This window comes from Cupressus sempervirens, chromosome 1 (genome assembly GCF_028749045.1).
Source record: "Cupressus sempervirens isolate cs-2001-9-10 chromosome 1, ASM2874904v1, whole genome shotgun sequence".
Lineage (NCBI taxonomy): Eukaryota > Viridiplantae > Streptophyta > Pinopsida > Cupressales > Cupressaceae > Cupressus > Cupressus sempervirens.
This window is the reverse complement of record NC_143118.1, coordinates 284,051,448-284,077,179: the sequence shown is the minus strand read 5'-3', so window position 1 is coordinate 284,077,179 and position 25,732 is coordinate 284,051,448. Positions and strand designations below refer to the sequence as shown.

Here is a 25,732-nt window from a genome sequence, read left to right as displayed (position 1 = left end):
TTACATGATGATGGGATCAATGAGAATTTTTTTGACATGATTCCTCATATCTTTACTAGAAATGCTAAATCCATCTCTCTCTTTGTAGAAAAGTAGAGCACACCTTAACGTGTCATAGGAAATATCCATGATGCATGTTGGGATCTTGTTATGTTTGAAAAGCTCCATGTTCAATTCTTTCATATGTCCATCTAACATAGAGTTGATGGACTTCAATGCATCTTCCTCGCTAGATTTTGAGTGATCTCTCATATAACATGCTATGGATGAAGCAATTTCTCCTCGAGCTGCCTCGGCCTTCAAAAATTGTTTAGTTTAGTTTTCATTATGATAATGATTAAATCTTCATAAAAAAATAACTTTATAGTTTCTCTATAAATAAAAACACTATATTTTGATTGGTACAATATGACATACCTTGAATGTTCGAATATTACCTCTTAATCCAACAGCCATTCCCAAAAGATCATTGAACCCTGATGGATAATTATTTTTTTGAAGATCATCTTCTGTAATTTTATCTACTGTTAATAGTGCTTGCAATGTAGCTATAAGAGAGCCTGCACTCTCTACTCTATGTTTTAAGTATGTACTTAAATTTGGTATATGTCTAGTAGAAAGCCACTTAGCTTCATTCCACATAGAATGTAAATAACCATCCCACTGCAATAAAATGTAATTTATTTAAAATCCAACCATATAAATTAATCTTAATAATTGAGTACATTAACCTAATCAATACTAACCTAATTTTCAAAATAACCATATTAAGGAAAATGTATGCACTCTTTAAAAAATTATTTTGATATACTCTATTATAAAGAAATGTGCATTGTAATTAAATATGAAATACATAGTGAGTTGTACTTAATAGACATATAAGAAAAAGGTGTGTGTCATTACTAGATGAATGGAAGAAATGGAAAATAGAGAAGTAAACAAAAAATTTATTATAATTAATTTTGAATTAAATTTCAATAAATAAATTTTAGTAATAATTGATATTTAAAAAATAGTACATATATTTTGTATATAGTGTATTCAATAGTTTTATTCTGATTTTCATGAAAATACAATGAATAATATACACCTTGAAAACAAAGTAGTATTATAAACAAATAAATTTTTGAAGGAATTGATGACAACCATCTAATATAAAGAGTATTTATTTATACCACATTTCGACCATGGTGGAGAGTGTCTCTATCTTGAATCTTTTGTGCCTCATGTACACTTTCATTAATTGCATCATAAAGTGCATGGTATGCAATTTTCATATATTTTGGAAGGTGATCTACAGAAGGGGAATCCCACCTAAAACAAATGTCAATACTTTTTATTAATAATATTTTATAAAATAAAAAAATTTAAACAAATAGTTTATAAATAAATTCATACTTGTTAAAGGTGTCACCGAAAAGTTCAAGTTCATCAAGTGTTCCATACGTATCATACAAATCATCTATAATTGTTCCAAGGGTACAAAATTTTGCAAAGACAATTCTAAAAGCTCAATATTTAGGTTCAGCTATAATTGCACATGCCAAAAAGATATATTCCACATGTCTATGTCTACAAAACTCCAATGTATATAATTTTGACTCCTTTCACCATCTAAACATGATAAATACAAATAAATTTCATAAATAAAAGATATAAATAAAATATTCCACCAACTACATAAAAATACAATGTAAAATTATAAAATAAAATAAAAATATTTTATAAGCATAGAAAAAAGTAATCTTACAATTTTATAAACATTATTTTGTAGATAAATATGAAAATACTAATTCAAATACTCAAATCAAGATGAAAGATTCAAACAACCCTATACTAATAAAATGATTAAGTGTTATCAATTTTAAAAGTACTTTAAATATCTTTCAATCAACTTACCTATTGATCATTTGAAGTTCCTCTCGATACAATGATTGCATAATATTAAAATCCAATTTAGCTAGATATAAAATCTTCTGATTATCCTCGTTCCTAAAAATTAGTCATTGAAAGTAAAAATATGTAAGAATATTACTCTAGGTTTGTTTGGTTGCGGGAACAGAAATACGAGAATTGGAATTTCTTTTCTAAAATAGTTATTCTGGAATAGAAAATGGGGATACATGTTCCTATTGTTGTTTGGTTGAGTCAAAATTTTATGGGGAATTCACAGACCCAAAAATTTATGTTTTTTGAAATAGGAATACATATTGCAATTCCCCTTATTTAGGTGGAATTGTAGATGTTCATTTTTAGGTGAAAATTATAATACGTATTCTTATTTACAATTTATATTTGGTGTAGAAAAAGGAAAAATTCAAAATTTTAAGAATTTAGATATACCTATTCCAAACAACAAACAGACTCTAAAAGATAAAATTTTATTCAAAATTAAAAATAGTTTAGTTACTTGAGCCATGAGCTATTTTCTCCATATATATCCATTGTTGGAAATGAGAATAGAGTAACTGAGAGGGGGAGGGGGTGAATAAGTTACTACAAAAAACTTTTCCACAGTCCCTAAGATGTCTGAATATACCCTTGATCTGATTAATAAAATGTTGAAACTTGATAATGCAGCAAATGATAAATATTAAGAACTGATATGATATAATGCACAAAGTAATTTAGCAATTAAGAACACAAGAGACACCAGATTTAACGTGGAAACCCATTACAATGTAACTTTTTCACTCTTCTGAAGTGAGCACTATTAGGAGCCAACCCTGTTAAAGGTTACAAAAACACACTGTTAGGTGTGACCCTATTAAAGGATTTAATCACCCTGTTAGGAGTGGCCTTGCTAGAGGTCTTTAGAACAATTCAACTGAACTGTCACCTTGTTAAAGGATTTATTGAATGGTTGTTAAACCAACTCTATTAAGAGATTTTGAATATACTGTTACAATAGTTAGAAAGCAATAGTGAAATGACCTGATATAATGTGCAACTTATCTTTGCTAATTGCATATCTCTGTTATGCTTGACTAGATCCTTATTGATCAAATACAACTTTACAACTCCTTCAACACATCTGATCCTTCATCAAACTTTTCTCAACATTTGCCTCTTCATACTATAATTCGCATTCATAACTTATTTTTCATAATCACTCACTTTAATTCATAACTTGAATGACCATATATACCTTTCAGATTATCTTAGTTGACTCAAATCATTGACTATTCAAACAATTACAACAGTCGGCTAGAAGTAATTAATTTGCACATCCCAATACTGGCGGACCCTGCACGAAAAACTTTGTTCAGAAAATAATTCCTATGTTAACCGACTGAGCTCAGTGTATACAGTGAACTTCATGACAATCCTTTAGTCTCCGGGAGAACTCGGTAAGTACTGAGTTTCCTGAGATAACCGAGTGAGCTCGGTGGAAACTAACCTTTGGAGACCGAGTGAAGCTCGGTTAACATTGTCTTTTCCATGATTCATTTAATGACTGAGTGAGCTTGGTGGAAACTAACCTTTGGAGATCGAGTGAAGCTCGGTTAACACTGACTTCCACATTTCCTTTGTTGACCGAGTGAGCTCAGTGATCACTATCTTTCACCTTTCCTTTGTTGACCGAGTTAGCTCGGTTAACACTGTCTTCCTCATTTCCTTCGATGACCGAGTGAGCTCGGTTGGCACTGTAGATTGCATTTCAGACTGTCTGAGCTCGGTGATCTTGAGACTAATGACTGATATGACATTTGTGTGACATCAAGGACAACATTATCCAACAATCTCCCTCTTTGGCATTGATGACAACACAACATGTCATAACAGAAATGAAATTTTGAAAACAAGTTCAACAAGATAACAGACTTCTCTCTCTTTCAATAATATCCCTCTGTTAAGGGACTTCATGGCAAACTTTTCAAATTTTACAAATTTCATAAGGATATGACAGTAAATCTCTCCCTCTTTGACAAAACATGCCAAAGATGAAAGAAGTTAAGTGAATTGTAGTGTACCTTTAGTACTGATTCATATGCAATAATTTTTTATTAAGCTGCATCAATAGATAGATCTTCAATATTGTATGCATTGATGCATCACTAGAACTTATTTTTAGTGGACTTCAGATAAGGGAATGATGGAAAACATAGCATCTTTTCTTTTTCAATGACCACCAGCATCATTACTACCTCTTGTAGAAGATTGGCAGTAGAAGTGGGAGTCTTTTGTAGGATTTGGTTTAAGTACATAGTAGAACGCAATCAGTGAAACTTGAAACAAGCAACGAAATAACTTTCCATCTTTGTCTTTGAACTTTTCTAACACATCTACCATTGCATCATATCTACTTAAAATAATAATAGTAATAAAACACATTAAGTTGTATTCTGATGTGGAAATAAAGTCATACAGTTTCAACCAGAAACAAAAAATAGTTTCATATAATAAAGTAGAGTAAAGCCTATCATACCTGTAGAAATGAGATATCTGTGGAGTCGAAGGATTCGGAGTCCCAAAGCTGTGGTATTCAAATGTTTACTGCTGATGTCGTTCCAAAACCTGCAACTCAAAACCACCTTAATCGTCGTTTAAACCATACAATCTTTGTTTATAACATTCTATCGGTCTTAAACATTACACATGTAAAGGGAAAAAATTAAATTTCAAAATTTTTTATTGTTTTATTTTAAAAATCAATGACTAGTGTGTGATTTTTGCTATTTCCTTTTGAAAGTGTCGTCCTATTTCGAGGTGTTCAACTTTATCTACCATTTTAAGGTGTTTCATTACTACCTCCTCGACAAGTCTATCAGCATGCTCATGATATTCAGGAGCCTGAAAAATTACATACAAAACAAATACAAATAGATAGTTACATTGTAATTCATATTATCGTGTTAGAAAAAAGAATGGAATAACAAAGCATGGGATAAATATGGTGTGAAAGAAGATTACATCGTAGGGTAGTTCAGGGAGGGATTGTATGAAATCATCGTCCCACAAGTTTCCATGATTGGATGGTCGGGCTTAGATTTCAAGCACAAGCTCAAGCCAGGGAAGAGATAGACATCAGAGACTTCGCAGAGTGTAGGCTTAGATTTCTAAGGGTGATTTTGCAGGGTATTTCCTGGCCTTTTATAGACAAAAAGACATATTAATGAATTATACTTCTTGTGAGAGGTACATAAACTAGAATTAAAAAATCAAATACTGGTACACCTACCACAAAGTTTTGACTCAACGAAACAAGTAGCGAATTTTAATATGCATTTATTTGACTTGACAAGACTTGTATGTTATTCTGTCTACCTTGATTTCCCACGATTTTGACTAATGAACATGTTTGAAATATCTTAGTAATAAATCACATGGGAGAGTTATGCCAGCCTACTTGGACTTTGATTTCACACAATTTGAACTAATGAAATTGTTTGAAATATCTTAGTAATCAATCACATGGGAGAGGTATGGGAACCTAATAAATTAAGAAAATATATTAATAAGCAGTCACGTGGCAGAAATAAAATATAATTTTTAATTAATTATTAGTTCCTATCTTTGGCAGTAGCTAATGGAATCATTAGATTTCATATTATTAGTCCTTGCCTATTATTAGTCCCTGCCTATATGCCTATATAAAAGGGAACTAATGTTCTCATTAGACCTCCTCATATTAATTGGCATGGCAAACAAAATTCATAATCCTAATGTTTGAATGATAATATTTTTAAAATCAATTTCTGAAACACAATTCAATTTTTCTTATTGGTTGAAGATATTTTAATGGCTATTATTTTTATTTTAAAATCATAAATATTAGAAGAAAATGGTACACAAGAATTCATTGTATTGTCAAAATAATTGAATGTCATTTACTCTCCAGAGTTTGATTTATAAAAAATCACAAATCACAAATCACTGATGGTGTGTGCATGCACTCAAGCTCACCAAGCTGGTTGAATCCGACATGACCATATTTCTTGGGTGTTGAGATCAATGGAGTTCATTTCTTCCATACACTCTAGAATCATGTCCACATTCACTGTGTGGTCTCATTAAAATGACTGGTCTGGCGAGTGGGAACTTTCTCAATTGGTGGGATGTTGACATTGACAGGTCATCACTCCAATAGCCAAAAATAACTCCTTGATGTTACTACAAACTCTTGAAGTATAGTGCTTCAAATTTGGAATTCTCTAGAAAATATATAATTCTTATTAAGGTCATTGTTCTTTTCTCTCAAATATAAATATTTAGTCTAAAGGTCATGAGATTTCATTTTCAACACAAAATAAAACATAAGCTGATTATCGAACTCCGACACTATTGGCCTTCAAACTTCAAACTGGTTAAAATTATTTCTCCCAAGGTTGAGCCCCAATACATTTCTAATATTATGAATTGGTTTCTTTTAAAGAAATATTATTCTATAATTCATACTGTTATTATTATTTTTAATTATAATTGATTCATATAAAAGAATATTTCATAGTGGAACTAGGTAAGTGCACCAAGTTGTGGTGCCAAAAGGGGGTTATAAGTGGCCACAATTTTTTTTTGAAATCAATAATTTTTGAACTTCGACAAAAATTTCAAGATAGTTATACTCAAAATTTTAAGATATAACAAAAACAAAAGTTATAGTCCTTAGAGTCTAGTTTCTAAACTACTAATTTTTTTTCAAAATGGTTTAGTTTTAGGTCCTCAAAAAAGGGGGCCGCAGAAAGTGGTACTATTTATTCTAGAAAATTCATAACATAGTGCAAAGTGTGGCCCCCCTAATTTTTTAATTTTTTTTGAAATTCTTTAATCGCTTTGGTGAAAAGTTACCTAACACTGTGTAGTTTATCCTAAATTTTTTGAGTAATTTTATAATTTGTATTTTTTTTAATGATTCTTTTAATTGGACACATCCTAAAAACATGAAATATCTTTGTTCTTCCCCCATAAATGATTGAAAACTAATCTAAAATCAAAACTTATTTTTTTGAAAGTGTGAAGAATGGAGTCTAGTTTCTAAAAAACTAAGTTTTTGCAAACTTTGATGAAAGAGCTAAAATCTATAACCCAATTAGTACACATTAGTTTTCGACAAAAAATGGACATACATTGAAAAGAAATTATAGTTGAAAGGCTTGAAATAGTTCAAATAAAAAATAAATTATATGCTTATATAGCTAACACAAAGACCTGCAATATCATGTGACCTAATTTTATTGATGCTCAACCACGAGGAAACTTGAAGGAGTGCACATAAGAAAGATCGATCATCTTTTCTATATTTGTAGAAAAACACATTTCAAACTAGTTTAGAGACTCCAAACTTTTGGATTAGATCCCCAAGACCAAACCAAGCCTTAGGCTTAGTAGAATCCAAAGCTTTAAATAGCGTGCATGCTAAATAGCATGCACACACTATTTAAAGCATTTTAAAATTTAGGCATTCATAGTATGTATGCACTTTAGTGCCCACACACTCTTGAAGGCTAAATTTCAAGAGAGAGGGAAGGAGAGAGGCATAGATGATAGAGAATGAGAGAGATTATAAGATGGGGGGAGAGTAGGAGGTGGGATAGGGAGAGAGGGAGGGATATATATATATATATATATATATATATATATGTATATATATATATATATATATGTATATATATATATATATATATGTATATATATATATATATATGTATATATATATATATATGTATATATATATGTATATGTATATATATATGTATATATATATGTATATGTATATGTATATATGTATATGTATATATATATATGTATGTATGTATGTATATATACAGAGAGAGAGAGAGAGAGAGTAGGGTATGACAAAGAGAGAGATTAGGGGATGGGAGTGTGTGTGAGAGAGAGAGAGTAAGGGATGGGAGGGAAGAGAGAGACGAATGAGAGAGAGAAGGGAGAGAGAGAAAGTAAGGGGTGGGAGAGAGAGAGAGGGATGGGAGTATGTGTGAGAGAAAGAGAGTAGGGGATGGGGGTGAGAGAGAATGTAGTAAGTGGCAAAGAGAGAGGGAGGGAGAGAGAGAGAGAGTAGGGGATGCGAGAGAGAGAGTGAGAGTGAGAGTAAGGGATGGGAGAGGAAAGAGAGAGAGAGAGAGAGAGAGAAAGAGAAGGGGGAGAGAGAGAGTAGGGGATGGGAGAGAGAGAGAGAGAGAGAGAGAGAGAGAGAGAGAGAGAGAGTAGGGGGTGAGAGAGAAAGTAGGGGATGGGGGAGAGAGAGTATGGGGTGAGAGATGGAGAGAGAGTAGGGGATAGGAGAGAAAAAGTGTGTGTGCGTGTGTGTGTGTGTGTGTGTGTGTGTGTGTGAGAGAGAGAGAGAGAGAGAGAGAGAGAGAGAGAATGTGATGGGAGTGTGTGTGTGTGTGTGTATGTGAGAGAGAGTAGGGGATGGGAAAGAGAGAGTAGGGGGGGAGAGAGAGAGAGATGGAGAGGGTGGGATAGTGAGAGATAGATTTATAGATTTTTCACATAGTGGATACACACTATAGTGCGCACACGCTTTATAGGGCATACATCCTATAGTGTGTATGCATTATATGAAAACACCAAAAAATGGTTATAACAAAAGTTTGGGTGCCTACTGATCCATATTCTATTTTTTGTCTATTGCATGTTTTGTTGTTCTGACAAAAAATAGGGTTTCATGCTTTTGGAAGTTAGCAAACACCATATCCAATCATTGGATACACTATTTGAAAGTTTTTTGAACATTTTTTCATTCTATTTGAAGCTAGAAAACACAAAATTAAATCATTGGATGCACTATTTGAAGGCTTTTTAAATATTCTCTCTATAGAAAAGGTTAGTGCAGTCCTTTTTAAATATTATTTGTTACTATATAGAGACAAATTTGATTATAATTTGACAAGTTGTTTAATATTTAGCGAATTAATTGAAATAATTATAATTTGTACATGTATTTGAATGATTTTTAATTTACATACTATAAGTAATTCAGATGTTTGACTAATTTGACATATAGAAATCATCATCATGCTAAGGAAGAAACCAAAAACTCAGACAATGGAAGAGAGGGAGAGAGATTTGGAAATTAAAAGAGATAAAATGAAACTACTACATGAACAAAGAAAATCACAAAGCAATAATGAAGATTTATAGATTTTTCACATAGTTGTTCTCACAAAAAACACAGGTTTCATGTAACCTGATTTTATCGATGCTCAACCACGAGGAAACTTGAAGGAATGCACACAAGAAAAATCGATCATTTTTAATATACTTGTAGCAAAACATGTTTCAAACCAGTTTAGAGATTCCAAACCTTTGGATTAGATCCCCAAGGCCAAACCAAGCCTTAGCCTTGGTAGAAACCAAAGCTTTAAATAGTGTGCATGCTAAATAGCGTGCGCACACTATTTAAAGCATTTTAAAATTTAGGCTTTCATAGTGGGTATGCACTTTAGTGCACACACACTCTTGAAGGCTAAATTTCACGAGAGATGGAAGGAGAGAGGTAGAGATGGTAGAGAATGAGAGAGATTAGAAGATGGAGGGAGAGTAGGAGGTGGGATAGGGAGAGAGTGTATATATATATAAAGAGAGAGAGAGAGAGAGAGAGAGAGAGAGAGAGAGAGAGAGAGAGAGAGAGTAGGGGATGCGAGAGAGAGAGAGTGAGAGAGAGAGAAGGGAAGAGAGAGAGTAGGGGATGGGAGAGAGAGAGAGAGAGAGAGAGAGAGAGTAGGCGGAGAGAGAGAGAGAGTGAGGGAGAGTAGGGGGATGTGAGTGTGTGTGTGTGTAAGAGAGAGAGAGAGATTAGGGGGTGAGAGTGAAAGTAGGGGATGCGAGAGTGAGAGTGAGAGAGAGAGAGTAGGGGGTGAGAGAAGGAGAGAGAGTAGGGGATAGGAGAGAGAGAGAGGGAGCGAGAGAGAGAGAGAGAGAGAGAGAGAGAATGGGATGGGTGTGTGTGTGTGAGAGAGAGAGTAGGGGATGGGAAAGAGAGAGTAGGGGGGGAGAGAGAGAGAGTGAGAGAGAGAGAGAGAGAGAGAGAGAGAGAGAGAGAGAGAGAGAGAGAGAGAGTAGGGGATGGGAGAGGTTGGGATAGTGAGAGATACATTTATAGATTTTTCACATAGTGGATACACACTATAGTGTGCACACACTTTATAGCGAATATGTGCTATAGTGCATATGCACTATATGAAAACATTAAAAAATGGTTGTAACAAAATTTTGGGTGCCTACTGATCCATATTCTATTTTTTGTCTATTGTGTGTTCTGTTGTTTTGACAAAAAACACGGGTTTCATGGTTTTGAAAGTTAGCAAACACCATATTCAATCGTTGGATACACTATTTGAAAGTTTTTTGAACATTTTTTCATTCTATTTGAAGCTAGCATGCACAAAATTCAATTATTGGACACGCTATTTGAATGCTTTTTAAATATTCTCTCTATAGAAAAGGTTAGTGTAGTCCTTTTTAAATATTCTTTGTTACTATATAGAGACAAATTTGATTATAATTTGATAAGTCATTTAATATATAGGGAATTCATTGAAATAATTATAATTTGTACATGTATTTGAATGATTTGTAATTTGCATACTGTAAGTAATTTAGATGTTTGACTAATCTGACATAAAGGAATCATCTTCATGCTAAGGAAGAAACCAAAAACTCAAACAATGGAAGAGAGGGAGAGAGATTTGGAAATTAAAAGAGATAAAATGAAACTACTACATAAACAAAGAAAATCACAAAGCAATAATGAAGAATTGTCTCTCCAAGAGGAACAAGAACCACCAATACAAAGAAACAAAGAGGAAGAATTGGAAAGACAAATAGAATGAATGAGACTATTATGCTCCAGAAGACAATTGAATTGTGAAGCTACACCATCTTCCAATGTTGGAGTCATATCATCATCTCATGTTGAAGAGATGTTAATTTGTCATGTCATATCAAGTAGGTGATATTCCATCTTTTGCATCTTATTGCCAAGGCACATCATCTTCGGTTCAAGGTATGCAAAACACTCAACCTTATGTTAATATTCAAAATGTTGAGGGAATGGAAGAGATTATAACACCTTCTATAATTCATTTTAGAATACCAAAATATTTGATTGATACTGATACTAACATTTTGAAATCATTGCCTAACAAGATTAGCAAGTGTACTTGTGAAAGAAAATTTAATCGTATGTGTAGATTATTCTTTGAAAAATTTGTTATTATAGACCAATGCTAATTATTTGTTGAAATGATGAGGAATTTGAAATTTAGGCCTATCATAAAGATTCTTTGGCAAAGAATGATGGATGATTCAAATAAAAAAAATATTGTAAAGAATCTAATCAGTGCTTATGACAAAGTGAGTTCTAAATCACACACGAAAGATAGTAATATCACAAGATGAGTACTTACATCAAAAATAGTAAGTACCCAAACGAAGAAAGCTCAACTCATCAGAAAGACAAGCAAAACATTGAAAATTTGTAGAGCTACTCTAAGGAGAGCCATGCTAAGGCGTGAGAGATTGGAAGATGCAACAAAAAATGAGTTATGAACATTTGGCAGTAGACTACCATGAAAGGATAAAGAAATTAGTGAAGCTTTGAAATCATTGATCAAAGATTTTTAGAAAAATAGCACACATGTTTCCCCTAGTTAGAGAGATGTTGTAAGAAGAAAGATTGGTAGCCAAAATCATGACCCATATGTGAAACAATTTTTGGACTCAACTCAGAAACAATTTATTGCAAAATTTATTGGTAAATATCCTCAAATTCAAATAAGTCAAATATTTTTTGAGATTTGTGAACCTTTTTATGTGAAGATAAATTACACATGCATAACTTCTTGTTTTAGGATACATATTGAATTTTCTAACCATTTTGATGTTTTTAGGCATATATGTGTGTTTTTGCATTCTAAGTTTATTATGTAGGATTGTGACATGAATGAGCCACCTAAATCTTCAAGGGAATTCATATCCAACATTTTATGTGAAATAGGGGATGGCCAAAAATTTTACAAGACATCATTCTTGGATGGTAAATGCTTATTTTGTGGTTCTTTGCAATTTTTATCAACTTGTGAACATATGGATAGTACACATGCAATTGGAAATGAAATAGTAGATTAGGGAAAATATAAGACAGTGACATATGCTCTAAAAGATGGAAAACATGGTAAAAGATGTGATTTAGTCATTGAAAAGATTTCAGTGTATGAGTTCATGTAGATTTTTTTTGAAAAGATTATTTACGAGTATGCAAGCCATACACATAGAGCTCGATGGATAGATTTGCAATTCAAGTTGTGCAAGGATATGTTTCCACTAGATACCATTGTTTTAGTTGTAGTATTTCCAAGAAACTACACACTACAACCACAAAATGAGGTGCAAGCAAAGTATTATACTTCTCAATAGGTTTCCATATTTGTTCACATAAAATTCATACATTCATCTACAAGTATAGAGGATGACATGAAGATTTTGAGGGAGAACCATTTTTATATCAGTGATGATTGATCACATTCTATGGAGTTTGTACATGGTTGTTTTCAACTAATTTATGGAGATTTAGCTAACAAGGGCATACCATATCACCAAAACATTATTTGTTCAGACAATTGCATATCTTAATTTAAGAATGCATAGATGTTCTATTGATTGAGCAGGATGCATAAGTTGTCTAAAATTTAATATATGTGGAATTTCATACAGGTTGTTCATGGAAAGGGAGAGCATGATGGTGTAAGTGCATGCATCAAAAGAGATTTAGCTTGTAAAAACCTAAAGTACAAAGGTGGAGCAATATTGATAGATGCAAAATCAATCATCCAGTGGTGTAATGCTACAATGGGTCTAGGTAAGGAAGGTGAGTCTATGGTTCATAGATTTTTTTAGTTGATAGATAATACTAATATTGCACCATATGAGGATTGTTGCACACTAACAGGATCAAGTGAGTTGCACTCTTTTAGAAGCTTGAATGCAGGTTCATGGAGTATCCACACATGAAAAATGACATGCTATTGTCCATCATGTGCAGCATAAAATTAGGATGAGTGTGAGTAGACTGAATGGGTGGACAAATCGGATATATAGATTTCAGACACAATTGACACCTATATCATCCCCCACAAGAATTAGAAATGGTAGAGATAGATTTGTCCATTAACTTTGACCGCTTGTCTAATCTAGTGCAACCTTGTAATATATATATATATATATATATATATATATATATATATATCTTTGTAATTTCAATATGTAACTTTCTAACTTTTAGCTAAGTATTTTTTTGAACTAATGATCGCATTTTGTACATTTATCACTGTAGGCCATGTTTTTGTTGTTATTCCACCTGAAGATAATGAAGAAGGAACAAATTATTATTTGTGTCATTGTGTCTGAGTCAAACAAAAATTGGACCACTCAGTTATAGATGGTGAAGTTTTAGAGTACCATATTGGTGCTATGGTTGTAACTAGCACATGGCCTAGATGATATTCTATGAAGAGCGCTAACTTGTGGTTATTTTAGGATTGGCAAACATAAAGGAAGATTCTTCATTATTCAAGCCTTTTTGTCGCATCAAATCTCTGGACTTGATAAAATATGGTGGAAAACCACATAATAAGACTCTTTGGAAAGTTCATGAGTTAGACCATGAGGCAATACTTGAGACATTAAAATATAGAGCAGATCTAGTTGGTTCATTAGATTGAATAGAGAGAGAGAGAGAGAGAGAGAAAGAGAGAGAGAGAGAGAGAGAGAGAGAGAGAGTAGGGGATGCATGAAAGAGATGCTACTCTTGACAAGAGACCTAAGAGACACAACCCTCCAATAGGCAATAAATAATCATTCTAAGAATCTAAAGCAAGTGCATCCAATAAAGAAAAGGAACATCATTGAAGGATATATATGCATTTATGAACATTAACCAATAAAAAAATATAAAGGAATACTGATATTGAGTATTTTATACAACAACTTAGATTTTTCCAAACCAAAGGCAATAAGTCATTCATAATAGTTAGAAAATTAAGAACCAGATATACATATGAACCAAATTATTCTTACATATGTATACAATATTATTGATCAAATCAAAATTAGCAAAATGATATTGCACATAATTTCAGTTACAACATCATGGAAATGGCATGTACATATATGAGGATATTATATATTACACAAATCCCACACTAAAGCAACTGGCTAGCCAGTCAAAAAATAGTAAATGAATGCATGTGGGATCATACCTTAATAAACTATTATCCCCTTTACTCAAACAACATCTTGGTCATCTACTTGACTGGGACATGTTTGGGAACTGACAATCTCCATTTAAACTCAAGTCCCCATTTAAAGGTGGCAATGATCTTTTTTTTGCTTTGTTAAGATCATTAATATATTTTGATGAGAACTTTGAGGGATCATGCCTAGCTTGAGTATCCTGGTTTCCCAAGTCATGTAAATGCAAGGCAATTGATGAATATGCATTCTAATTGAAACATCTCTAGTGCTAGATTGAAGTGCATGACCAAGTTCTTTTCCTACTAATGAGCCAATTTGAGGCTTCACTTCACATTGCTCCATGGATAAATCTATAGTGCTTTTTACTTCTCTATCCAAAATTTTTGTGTCTGTGTATAGGTGCACTCTTTCCCAATAGCTGTAGGCTTTGTCTCTTCGTCCTAAATAATTAGCATACCTTGAATGGCACCAAGATAATCATTTTCTTTTGAAATGTCTCTTTCTCTTAGATTAATCTCTCTGTTAAGCAGGTTTTCTATACCTTCCTTTACATATTTAATAGATGTAGTTGTAATTCCTTTGTATATATTCGTCTGTATATTAAGCTTTCCTCCATAGGAATGAGAAGGCATGGGGAGTCAGGCCAACTATTGGTCACTATATTAAAAAGGTAGTTCTTGGCCATGCCACTAATGAGAATCATTTCAACCTTATTTTCAAAATCGGCACCACATTTGTCTTGAAAGAATAATATATAGTGTTTTCAATGTCTTTGAAATATTTGTAGCTTACAACCAATTTCTTATTCATCACCTTTGAATATTCATGGGAAACTAAGGTATTTTTTTACCTAATAGGTCCTAGGAATCTTAACTAGGGCCCTAGAATAGTGCTAGATGGACCCATTTGACCTAAGTATGTAAAGAGCAAAAATTGTTCAAAAGTTGCAATGTTGCTAAAAGAGTTGCTTGAGCAACTTTTGCAGTTTTTGTAAAAAGTTTCAAATGGAAGTTTGGGAAGTTGTAACTATCCATTCTTGGGTATATGAGCATTGGAAACATATTTTCAAAGGTTAGAAGGTTTCCAGTCAAACATACATTTTAAAGCAACTTTTACAACTTTTGCAATTTTGCAGAAAAAGTACAGCTTTTGCAAAGTTCACTAGATTTCACTTATAGGACTTGGAAAATGTTCCAAACTATTGAAAAACAACTAAAAACACCTAATCCTAGGATATCTTGACCAAAATCTCAAAAAGACCCAATTTTTCCTAATTAGCAACTATTTCTCATATCTTGCACAAAGTGCCTTAAGCATACATATATTGCTCATATATCTCTCACCATTTTCTATGGGATCAAATTGTCTATTCTGTTAGCTCTGAGTGGCAATGTAAACCCTAGCCTAAAGCTCCTCTTATCCTGTTGAGCACTCAAACATTCTCAGGCATGCTGAACCAAATCAACCCAAAGAGTCACTAAATTCCATAGGGTAGCGATCTTTGACAGGGCATATCTTGGAGCTCGTGCAAGGTATGGATGTGATTCTCAATGCTATGGGACTATGTTGTAGAGACCTTGAAAAGCCACTCTCTCTTTTTGGAGATCTGATTCCATTTAAATTTTGTGGCCTCATCTTGGGTGATGCTGAAACTTGTAGTGTTGGCCAGTACAAAGTTGCCAACTGTTGAACCTCTCTCACCATTCATCATGGGATCAAACTGTATATTCCATTAGCTTTGGGTAGTTGGATAAATCTTAGCCTAAAGCTCCTCCTATCTCATTGAGAACTCCAACATTCTCAGGCATGCCAAACTGAATTGACCCTGAGAGTTAGTAAATGCCATGTAGGGCAGCATTCTTTGATGGGCCATATCTCGCATCTCACGCAAGGTATGGATGTGATTTTGGGTTCTATAGGACTATGTTGTAGAGACCTAAAATAATCTCTCTTGCTTATCGGAGATCCAATTCCATTTAGATTTTACAGCCCCATCTAGGATGATACTGAAACGTGTAGTGTTGGCTAGTACAAAGATTCCAAGTGTCGAATCTCTCTCATTGTTCGTCATGAGATTAAACTGTCTATTCAATTAGCTCTGAGTGTCCAAGTAAACCATATCCCCAAGGTACTCTCATCCTGTTGAGTGCTTGAACATTCTCAAATATGTCAAACTAAATGAACCTTAAGAGTCACTAAATGCCATAGGGCAATGATATTTGATGGGGCATATCTCGGAGCTAGTGTGAGGTATGGATGTGATTCTGGGTGCTACAAGACCATTTTCTAGAGACCTAAAATAACCTCTCTCTCTTTTGAAAATCTGATTTTTTTTAGATTTTTCTTCACCATGTCGGGTGATGTTGAAACTTGTAGTATTGGCCAGTACAAAGTTGCCAACTGTCAAATCTCTCTCACCGTTCATCATGCGATCGAACTATCTATTCTGTTAGCTCTGAGCGGTTGGGTAAACCCTATCCCCAAGCTCCTCCTATCCCATTGAGTGCTTAAATGTTCTCAGGTACACTAAAATAATTGTCAAATATATGTTATACATAAAATATAAATTTTCATATGTACATCAAATGTATATCGAATATGTCCACTAACATAAAATCCAACATATGCAACTCCTGCTCATATCTTGCACAAAGTGGCCTAGGCATACATATCCTTCTCATATCTCTCTCACCATTTGCTATGGGATCGAATTGTCTATTTTGTTAGCTCTAGGTGGTAGGATAAACCATAGCCCCAAGCTCTTCTTATCTTGTTGAGTGCTCAAACATTCTTTGGCATGCCAGACTGAATCAATCGTAAGAGTCACTAAATGCCATAGGTCAGTGATCTTTTATGGGGCATATCTTGGATCTTGTGCAAGGTATGGATGAAATTTTGGGTGCTATGGGACTTTGTTGCAAAGACCTAGAATAACCTCTCTCACTTTTTGGAGATCCAATTCCATTTAGATTTTGTGGCCCCATCTCGGGTGATGCTAAAACTTGTAGTGTTGGCTAGTACAAAGTTGCCAACTACCGAATCTCTCTCACAGTTCATCGTGGGATAAAAATGTCTATTCCATTAGCTTCAAGTGGCTAGATAAGCCCTAGCCTCAAGCTCCTCCTATCCCATTGAGCACTCAAACATTCTCAAGCATGCCAAACCAAATCAATCCTAAGAGTCAGTAAATACCATAGGCCAACATTGTTTGACGGGGCATATCTTGCATCTTGCACAAGGTATGGATGTTATTATGGGTGCTATAGGACTACATTGTAGAGACCTAAAATAATATCTCTTTCTTTTTGGAGATCTGATTCCATTTAGATTTTACAACCCCATCTTGGGTGATGCTGAAACTTGTAGTGTTGGCAAGTACAAAGATGCCAAGTGCCAAATCACTCTTACCATTTGTCATGGGATCAAACTATCTATTCAATTAACTTTGAGCATTTGAGTAAACCCTATACCCAATTTTCTCTCATCCTATTGAGCGTTCAAACATTCTCAGGCATGCCAAATTGAATCAACCCTAAGAATCACTAAATGCCATAGGGCAGTGATCTTTGACAAGGTATATCTCGTAGTTAGTGTGAGGTATGGATGTGATTCTGTGTGATACAAGACCATTTTGTAAAGGCCTATGATTACTTCTCTCTCTTTTTGGAAATCTCATTTTTTAAAGATTTTGTGACCCCATGTGGGGTGATCCAAAAACTTGTACTGACTAGTACAAAGTTGCCAACTATCGAATCTCTCTCACTGTTCATCATGGCATCGAGCTATCTATTCTTTTATCTCTAAGTGTTTGGGTAAACCCTATCCCCAAGCTCCTCCTATCCCATTGAGTGATCAAATGGTGTTGGGCATGCCAAATTGATCGTCCCTAAGAGTCACTAAATGCCATAGTGCAGTGATCATTGATGGGTCATATCTTGAAGCTTGTGTGAGGTATGGATGCAATTTTGGATTCTAGAGGGTCATGTTACAGAGACCTATAGTGACCTCTTTCTTTGTTTGGAGATCTAATTCCATTTATATTTTGCCACCCCATCTCAGGTGATACTAAAACTTGTAGTGTTGGCTAGTACAAAGTTTCCAACTGTCAAATCTCTCTCACCATTCATCGTGGGATCGAACTATCTTTTTTGTTAGCTCTAGGTGGCAGGATAAATCATAGCCCCAAGATCATCCCATCCTATTGAAGGCTCAAACATTGTCAGGAACACTAAATCAAATCATCCCTAAGCGTCACTATATGCCATAGGGTAGTGATTTTGACAGAGCATATCTTGATGTGAGGTATGGATGCAATTCTAGGTGCTACAGGACCATATTGCAGAGACCTACAATAACCTCTCTCTCTTTTTGGATATTGAATTTCATTTTGATTTGGCAATACCATCTTGGGTGATGATGAAACTTGTGGTGCAGGACACCTAGGTGGCAACTACATATGTCATCTCATCTAATGATGGAGACTCATGATAGAAGGTAAAGGGGTGATCATACACCTCATTTGAACATGTTATTATTTTATGGTAATAAGGTAATCCTTATTTGTAAGGTCAAGGAACTTGAGGTCAGCTATAAACCCAAGTTGCTTTAGCCCTAAGGATTTTTCCTTTTTGTTGTTGTTTTTATTAATTAGTTGATGCAATAAGTTCTTTAAGAGTCATTACACCTTATATAGGTCCTATGTGTTATCAAAAATAGCTTGGTTAAATTCTAGGAAGAGCTAGTGCAAAAATTGTATTTTGCAATAAAAGTTGCCAACAACTTTTTGACAATTTTAGCAAGTTTTTGGAAAACATTCAAATTAACTTTGTAACCAATCAAACCAACTGGTAATCGGTTGAAATGGATGTCAAATTATGAAAATACCCTCTATGAATTTAAACAAGGCATAAGGTTATGGTGATTATTAAGTTCTTTTTATATGGCAAGGAATCATTGTTGATGTTAAACTTGTATCTAGTATCATTGAGTTATTGTCAAACATCATTACTTCTTATTTAGAGTAGCAAACTCATATTTTGTCAGACTGAAACATCACTTTAGCTACATGTTATCACTGGATGGAGTTAGTGGAAGATGTTGAGGATCTTCTTGGTTGTCTTAAAAGCCATTTCATGGGTATGAAACATAATCACTTCCTTTTGTAAAGAGTTGGCTGAAAATCAGCAAATTACATGTTGTTGCAAAGAAAATACAGTCATAGGATGTTGGAAGATTGTTTTCACTCATAGGAAGTTGAAGAATGTCTTGGAAGCATGAAATACTAAAGTTTGTGAGATGGTTATTAGGTATTCCTTGAAGTGTCTAAGGTGTTAGTTTGAAGCAAGAAGTTGATTATGATCCATTTCTCAAATTTGCTCATTTTTCCCTTATTGCTTCCCAAGTATTGAATAGGGAAAGTGAACAAGGAGTTTTGTGAAGTTGGGTAGAATTTTTTTCAATGTTGTAACCAAGTTTTAAAGAGTATTTGAAGACACTTAGGAAGGTGGGAAAGTTAGTTTTCCTTAAAAGTGTTCTTGTTGGGAATCCACTAGCTTTTGGTGTGAGCACCCTGCATCATTTTGGATGCAAATTACATTAAAATGAAATACATGAAATGTACTTAAAACGTAAATAAGGAAAAAAATATATATATTTATGATAACTATTAATGTCATATGTAAAGAAACATATAATATATTATGATAACCAATAATGTCATAGGGTCAGTGCAAGAAGTTGGATCTAACTTTTGGCCAAAACGTGGAAGTGCTTTTCCTATTTTTGAAATATTTTGTCAATTGATGCCAAAATTTGAGCCATTTAGAGATTAAATATATAAAGAAATTCGTTACTAAAATTTGTAGTGCCTGGGATCTTCCTTTTGAATATGTAATTTATTTGTATACCCATATGATAGATTTTTTTTAGTATGGATCTTTAGAAACCACTTTTTTAAAATGCCTGTTTCAGGACCATACCAGGCTTATGTACGAAAACCATAATTTGACACAACTAAATGACTTTTTGTGAATCCTTTTAAACATAGTTACTTGACACACCGAAGATTGATGATAATAATTTCTTGAATTTTTTAATTAATTTTTCATTGGCTATAAAGGTAAATTTTAAAACCTCTCATGTATGGACACCGTAATTTGATCAAAATTTCAGTTTTTTCAAAAAAAAAAAAAAAACTTAAAAGAATTGAATATAGATTGATGATGTATAAATTAATTTAATAAAAATCATAAAATAAAAAAGTTATTAAAGTTTTAGTGAACGTCGCTATTTTACATTTAGGTACCACCTTTGATTAAAAAATAATACAAAAATAGTAAATAAAATCATAACACTATAAAATTTATATTTTTGAAATCAAGATAGTAAGAGCTCTAATGGGTTTTTGTTTTGTTAAAATATTTGATCAGGAAGACCCTCTAAAAATTATGGCAAAAAAATCAAAATCAAAATCCAAACCAAAATCCAAGGCAAAAAACTAATCTTGCGTCATGTTGTAAGAAACGAGCACCCATTATTTGAAATTCAAAAAATGGGTACCCGTTTTGAAAAACTAAAAGTGCTATGTGAAATCCCCCCAAAACTAAAAACAATGAAATTTTTCGAAATGGGTATGCATTTTTTACTTTTAAAAAATGGATACTCAATTTTTTAAAAATAGGGCCTATGACAGGCCTGTCCTGTTAATGGCTACAACACACTGTTAAATGTGACCTGGTTAAAGGATTTAACTACCCTATAGAGTTCAAGATAGATTAGGGTTTGATTTTTCAATTGGGATTACATTAGAGTTCAAGATAGATTAGGGTTTGAGTTTTCAATTAGGATTACATTAGAGTTTTAGTTAGATGAGGGTTTGATTTAGATCACGGTTTGAGTTTTTAGTTAGGATTACATTAGAGTTTGACTTAGATTACGGTTTGAGTTTTCAATTAGGATTACATTAGAGTTTGAGTTAGATTAGGGTTTGAGTTTTTAGTTAGGATGAGATTACTGTTTGAGTTAGATTTTAGTTAAGATTATATTAGGGTTTTAGTGAGATCAGGGTTTGAGTTTGAAGTTAGGATTATATTAAGGTTTGAGTTAGGGTTTGAGATAGATTAGGGTTTTAGTTTGAGTTAAGGTTAGATTAGGGTTTTAGTTAAGGGTAGGGTTCGGTTAAGGTTATCTAGTTACATTAGGGTTACAGTTAGATTAGGGTTTGGGTTAGATTGGCACTTGATTAGGGTTTCATTTAGATTAGGGTATGAGTTAGATTAAAGTGTTTGGTTAGGGTTTGATTTAGATTAAGGTTTGAGTTAGATTATGGTTTAGTTAGGGTTTGATTTCTAGGGTTACGATTAGATTAGGGTTTAAGTTAGATTAGGGTTTGATTTAGATTAAGATTTGAGTTACATTAGGGTATGATTACATTACTTGGTTTGATTACAGTTTGATTTATATTAGGGCTTGAGTTAGATAAGGGTATGATTAGGGTTTGATTTAGATTAGGGTTTGAGTTAGATTAGGGTTTGGTTGGGGTTTGATTTCTAGGGTTATAGTTAGATGACGATTTGTGTTAGATTATGGTTTGATTAGGATTTCATTTAGATTATGGTTTGAGTTAGATTCTAGGGTTTTATTAGGGTTTCATTTAGATTAGGGTTTGGTTAGGGATATGATTAGATTAGGGTTCATGATTAGGTTTTGATTTAGATCAGTGTTTGAGTTAAATTAGGGTTTCAATTCTTAGTTAGAATTAGATGAGGGTTTGAGTTACGATTTGAGTTAGATTAGGGTTAGATTATGGTTTGATTTAGATTAGGGTTTGAGTTAGATTAGGGTTTGGTTAGGTTTTGAATTGTAGGGTTATGGTTAGATTAGGGTTAGGGTTAGATTTTAGGGAACCAGAGATTTCAAGTTAGGGTTAGATTATAGTTATGGTTCTAGGGTTAGATTAGGGTAACTTTACTTAGGGTTAGTGTTATATTAGGGTTTGAGTTTTAGTTAGGGTTAGATTAGGGTTCTAGTTATGGTTAGGGTTATCTAGTTAGATTAGGGTTATGATTCTAGGGTTGGATTAGGATGTCAATTATGAAACTCTAGGGTTAGATTAGGGTTAGAGTTCTCAAGTTAAGGTTAGGTTAGGGTTAGAGTTTGAATTAGGGGTAGAAATTAGGGTTAGAATTTGAGTTGGGGTTAGATTAAAGTTTGAGTTTTAGGGTTATGGTTGGAGATAGAGTTCTAATAATTTATAATTTTCTATACTAATATTTTTTTCTTTTTTCTAATTTTTCTCTACTATTTAAATGTCTAATGTTTTTCCTAATGTTTTGTAAAGTTTGTCTTCAAGTATTTTATAATGTTTTTCTAATATTTTTAAATTTTTTTCTAATATTTTCTCATGTTATACTAATTTATTTTCTTTAATGTTATAGTAATATTTCCTAATGTTATACTGATTTATTTTTCTAATATTGTAGATTAACATATTTTTTAATATTTCAAGTAATTATTTTCTAATATTCTACACTATTATTTTTTTAGTATTTTGTAATATTTTCTAATTTTCTAGATTAATGTTTTTAAAAATAATTTCTAACATTTTTCTAATATTTTTCTAATGTTTTTTTTTAATATTTTCTCATATTTTACTAATATTTTCTAGAATAATATTTTTAAATATATTTTCTAAATTTTTTCTAATATTTAAATGTCATGTTTTTTCTAATGTTTTTCTAATAAAAGTAATATTTTTCTAAATTTGTATGCTAATGTTATATAATAATATTTTCCTGATATTGTAGATTTAGGCTTTTTTAATATTTTTAAATATTTTTCTAATATTCTACACTATTATTTTTATAATATTTTGTAAATTTTTTTTTTTCATATATTGTAATATTTTTCTAATATTTTTGCAAAAGGGGTAAAAAATTATTCAAATAAAATCTAGTTATAGAGCAAAGGCTAGAGGCCGAAAACAATACTACAAATGCCTATCTTGCAATAACAGCTGATCAATAATCCGACAATATTCAGAAGGTAATTCATCCCTTCCTCTAATTTCCCAATTATCCACATTCTCTAAAGCCCACTTCGCCAAGCAATCCACCACTATGTTCCATTCGCAAGGATATAATGAAAGGAAATAGAATCCAAGGAACTACAGAGACTTAAAATTTGTCTTGCCAAAGAGGCTAATTTCTAGTTAGCGTTCTCCAAGCTCTGGTTATTCAACATATCAACAAAAATTTGAGAGTCAGACTCACATATAATCTTTTTCCATTCTAAAGAACATCCTCTCTCCACAACAATCTTAATAGCAAGGGCTGCCATCAAGTTATTAGAATGTTGACCCTTGTAGATAGAGAAAGGAAAAATTGCCCTGCCATCATTACTTCTACCTATAGCACCAACACCAACATCACCAGGATTCCCCTTAGAAGAGCCATCTGTATTGATCTTCAAGATTCTAGCCGGTGGAGGATTTCACCTCCCAACCCTACATGCTCGTTGCTTACCATAGCAATGCCTTCTTCCAAGAGTGTGTCCTTGATTATTACCATTTAGGTTCAAATTTATCACAATAGCTTGATCACTAGGATCTATACTTTCAGACATATCACATTTTGCTAAAATAGTCTCCTAAAGCCTATTAAGAATCGTCCTCCACAATTGAAGGCCATCTAACTTGGAGTCACAAAAAATTCTACGATTCCTCTCCAAGAAAAGGTTCCTTAAATAAAAGTTGGTCCAACCATCCAGTCAACCTACAAGAAAGAAGTCTTCGCTAGAGGCCTACCCAAGCTATCCCAAAAGTCAATGAGAGAAGTGGCATGGACACAACCATGGCTCCAAGCCTCCCATCATCTGTGCCATATTTCCCTTGAAAAAGGGCAAAGAAAAAATAAGTGAGAGATACATTCTTCATTATGCGCACATAAGGAACACATAGAGGGTCCTTGGAAGCCTCTCTTGTGAAGACTCTCCCAAGTCAGACATTTCTTCTGAGCTAACAACCATAGGAAAAAATTACATTTGGGCCAAGAAAAATTATTCCAAACCTTCTTCCACTAGTGAACTTTAGCTGGACCATAAAGTTTCCTGTCAAGAACAGCATAGCCCTGAGCCACATAGAATTTTCCCTTTGAACTAGGATTCCAAGCCAAAACATCCCTCCCCTTGAGGGAGCTACAAAACCTATCCTCCAACACATGAGAAAGAAGAGCTCGATCCTCTTCAAAGTCCCCAATAGGCCACTCTCGAGAATCCTTGCAGCATGTCACCTCCACCTGACCGAAATGCTTGACAATTTTAAAGTGCTCCATCTTAAACCAACTAGCATTAGTAAAAGAATGATGAAGAGGCTAAATTTGGGGAAAGCTAGAGAGCATGGGTGGCTAGCCATCCCAAGAATCATTCCAAAATAGAGCATTTGATCCACTATTACAAATCCAAAACAAACCTTCCTTAATCAATTGGGCTCCCTTCTTAAGAGTATTCCAAACACAAGAACCCTTCCCCACCAAAGCAAGATGCAACACATCTGAGTTGTCAACACCAGGAAAATACATGTGAGAAAGAATCCTAGCCCAATCCAAATGTTGATTATTGTACCATCTCCAATACAGCTTAGCAGCTAGGGCCGTGACAACAAGTGCTATAGACATGAGACCAAGGCCCCAAACATGTTTTGGCCTGCAAACATACTCCCACTTAACCAAGCTCCACTTTGATGAGAGAAGGGTACCCACCCAAAGAAACTATTGAGAAAGAGCATCAAAGTCCTTCACAAAGGTGGAAGGGGGAACTTGCACAAAACACCTATAAATAGGAAGAGACTACACCACAGTCTTTAGAAGAACCACTCTCCTAGTAGGAGAAAGCCACCTATAAATCCAATGGTTGACTCTGCTCCAAAACATATCCAAGATCCTTTGCCAATACACCCTATATTGAGATCCCAGGGGCAAAGGGACCCAAAGATATATCAGGGGGAAGTGAACCAATCTAAAATCTAAGGATCCTAGCATTCCTGTTTTGAATAGACTGCGGGGTATTGAAGAAGTAAATGGAAGATTTTTCATCATTGATACACTATCTTGAAGCCTTCAAATAGATGTCTAGGGCTTGTTTGAAGTTCATAGCTTCACTAACTCTGGCAATGCCCATCAACGTAGTATCATCCACAAACTGAAGGTGAGAATAGGATGGAATAGAGTCATCCCAACTCTAGCCTTGAATGAGACCTCACCCCACTTGAGACTTAACGAATCTTCCAAGACCCTCTCCCATGATAATGAATAAATAAGGAGATAAAGGGTCCCCTTGCTGAAGTCCCCAAGAGGCACTAAAAAAATTTGATAGTTCCCCATTTACAAGAACTAAATAGGAAGCAGAGGTCACACAACAAAGAATCCAATTCACCCACTGCTCATCAAAACCAAACACCAAGAGAATGTTCTCTAAGAATTCCTAGCTCACCTGATCATAAGCTTTAGCCATGTTAAGCTTC

The 25,732-nt window shown here is 33.7% G+C and overlaps 1 pseudogene; it reads right to left on the bottom strand.

The window, feature by feature from the left end:
* On the bottom strand, nucleotides 1-24,545 carry LOC149577207 (alpha pinene synthase, chloroplastic-like; annotated as a pseudogene).
* Between the last annotated feature and the right edge of the window lie 1,187 nt (nucleotides 24,546-25,732).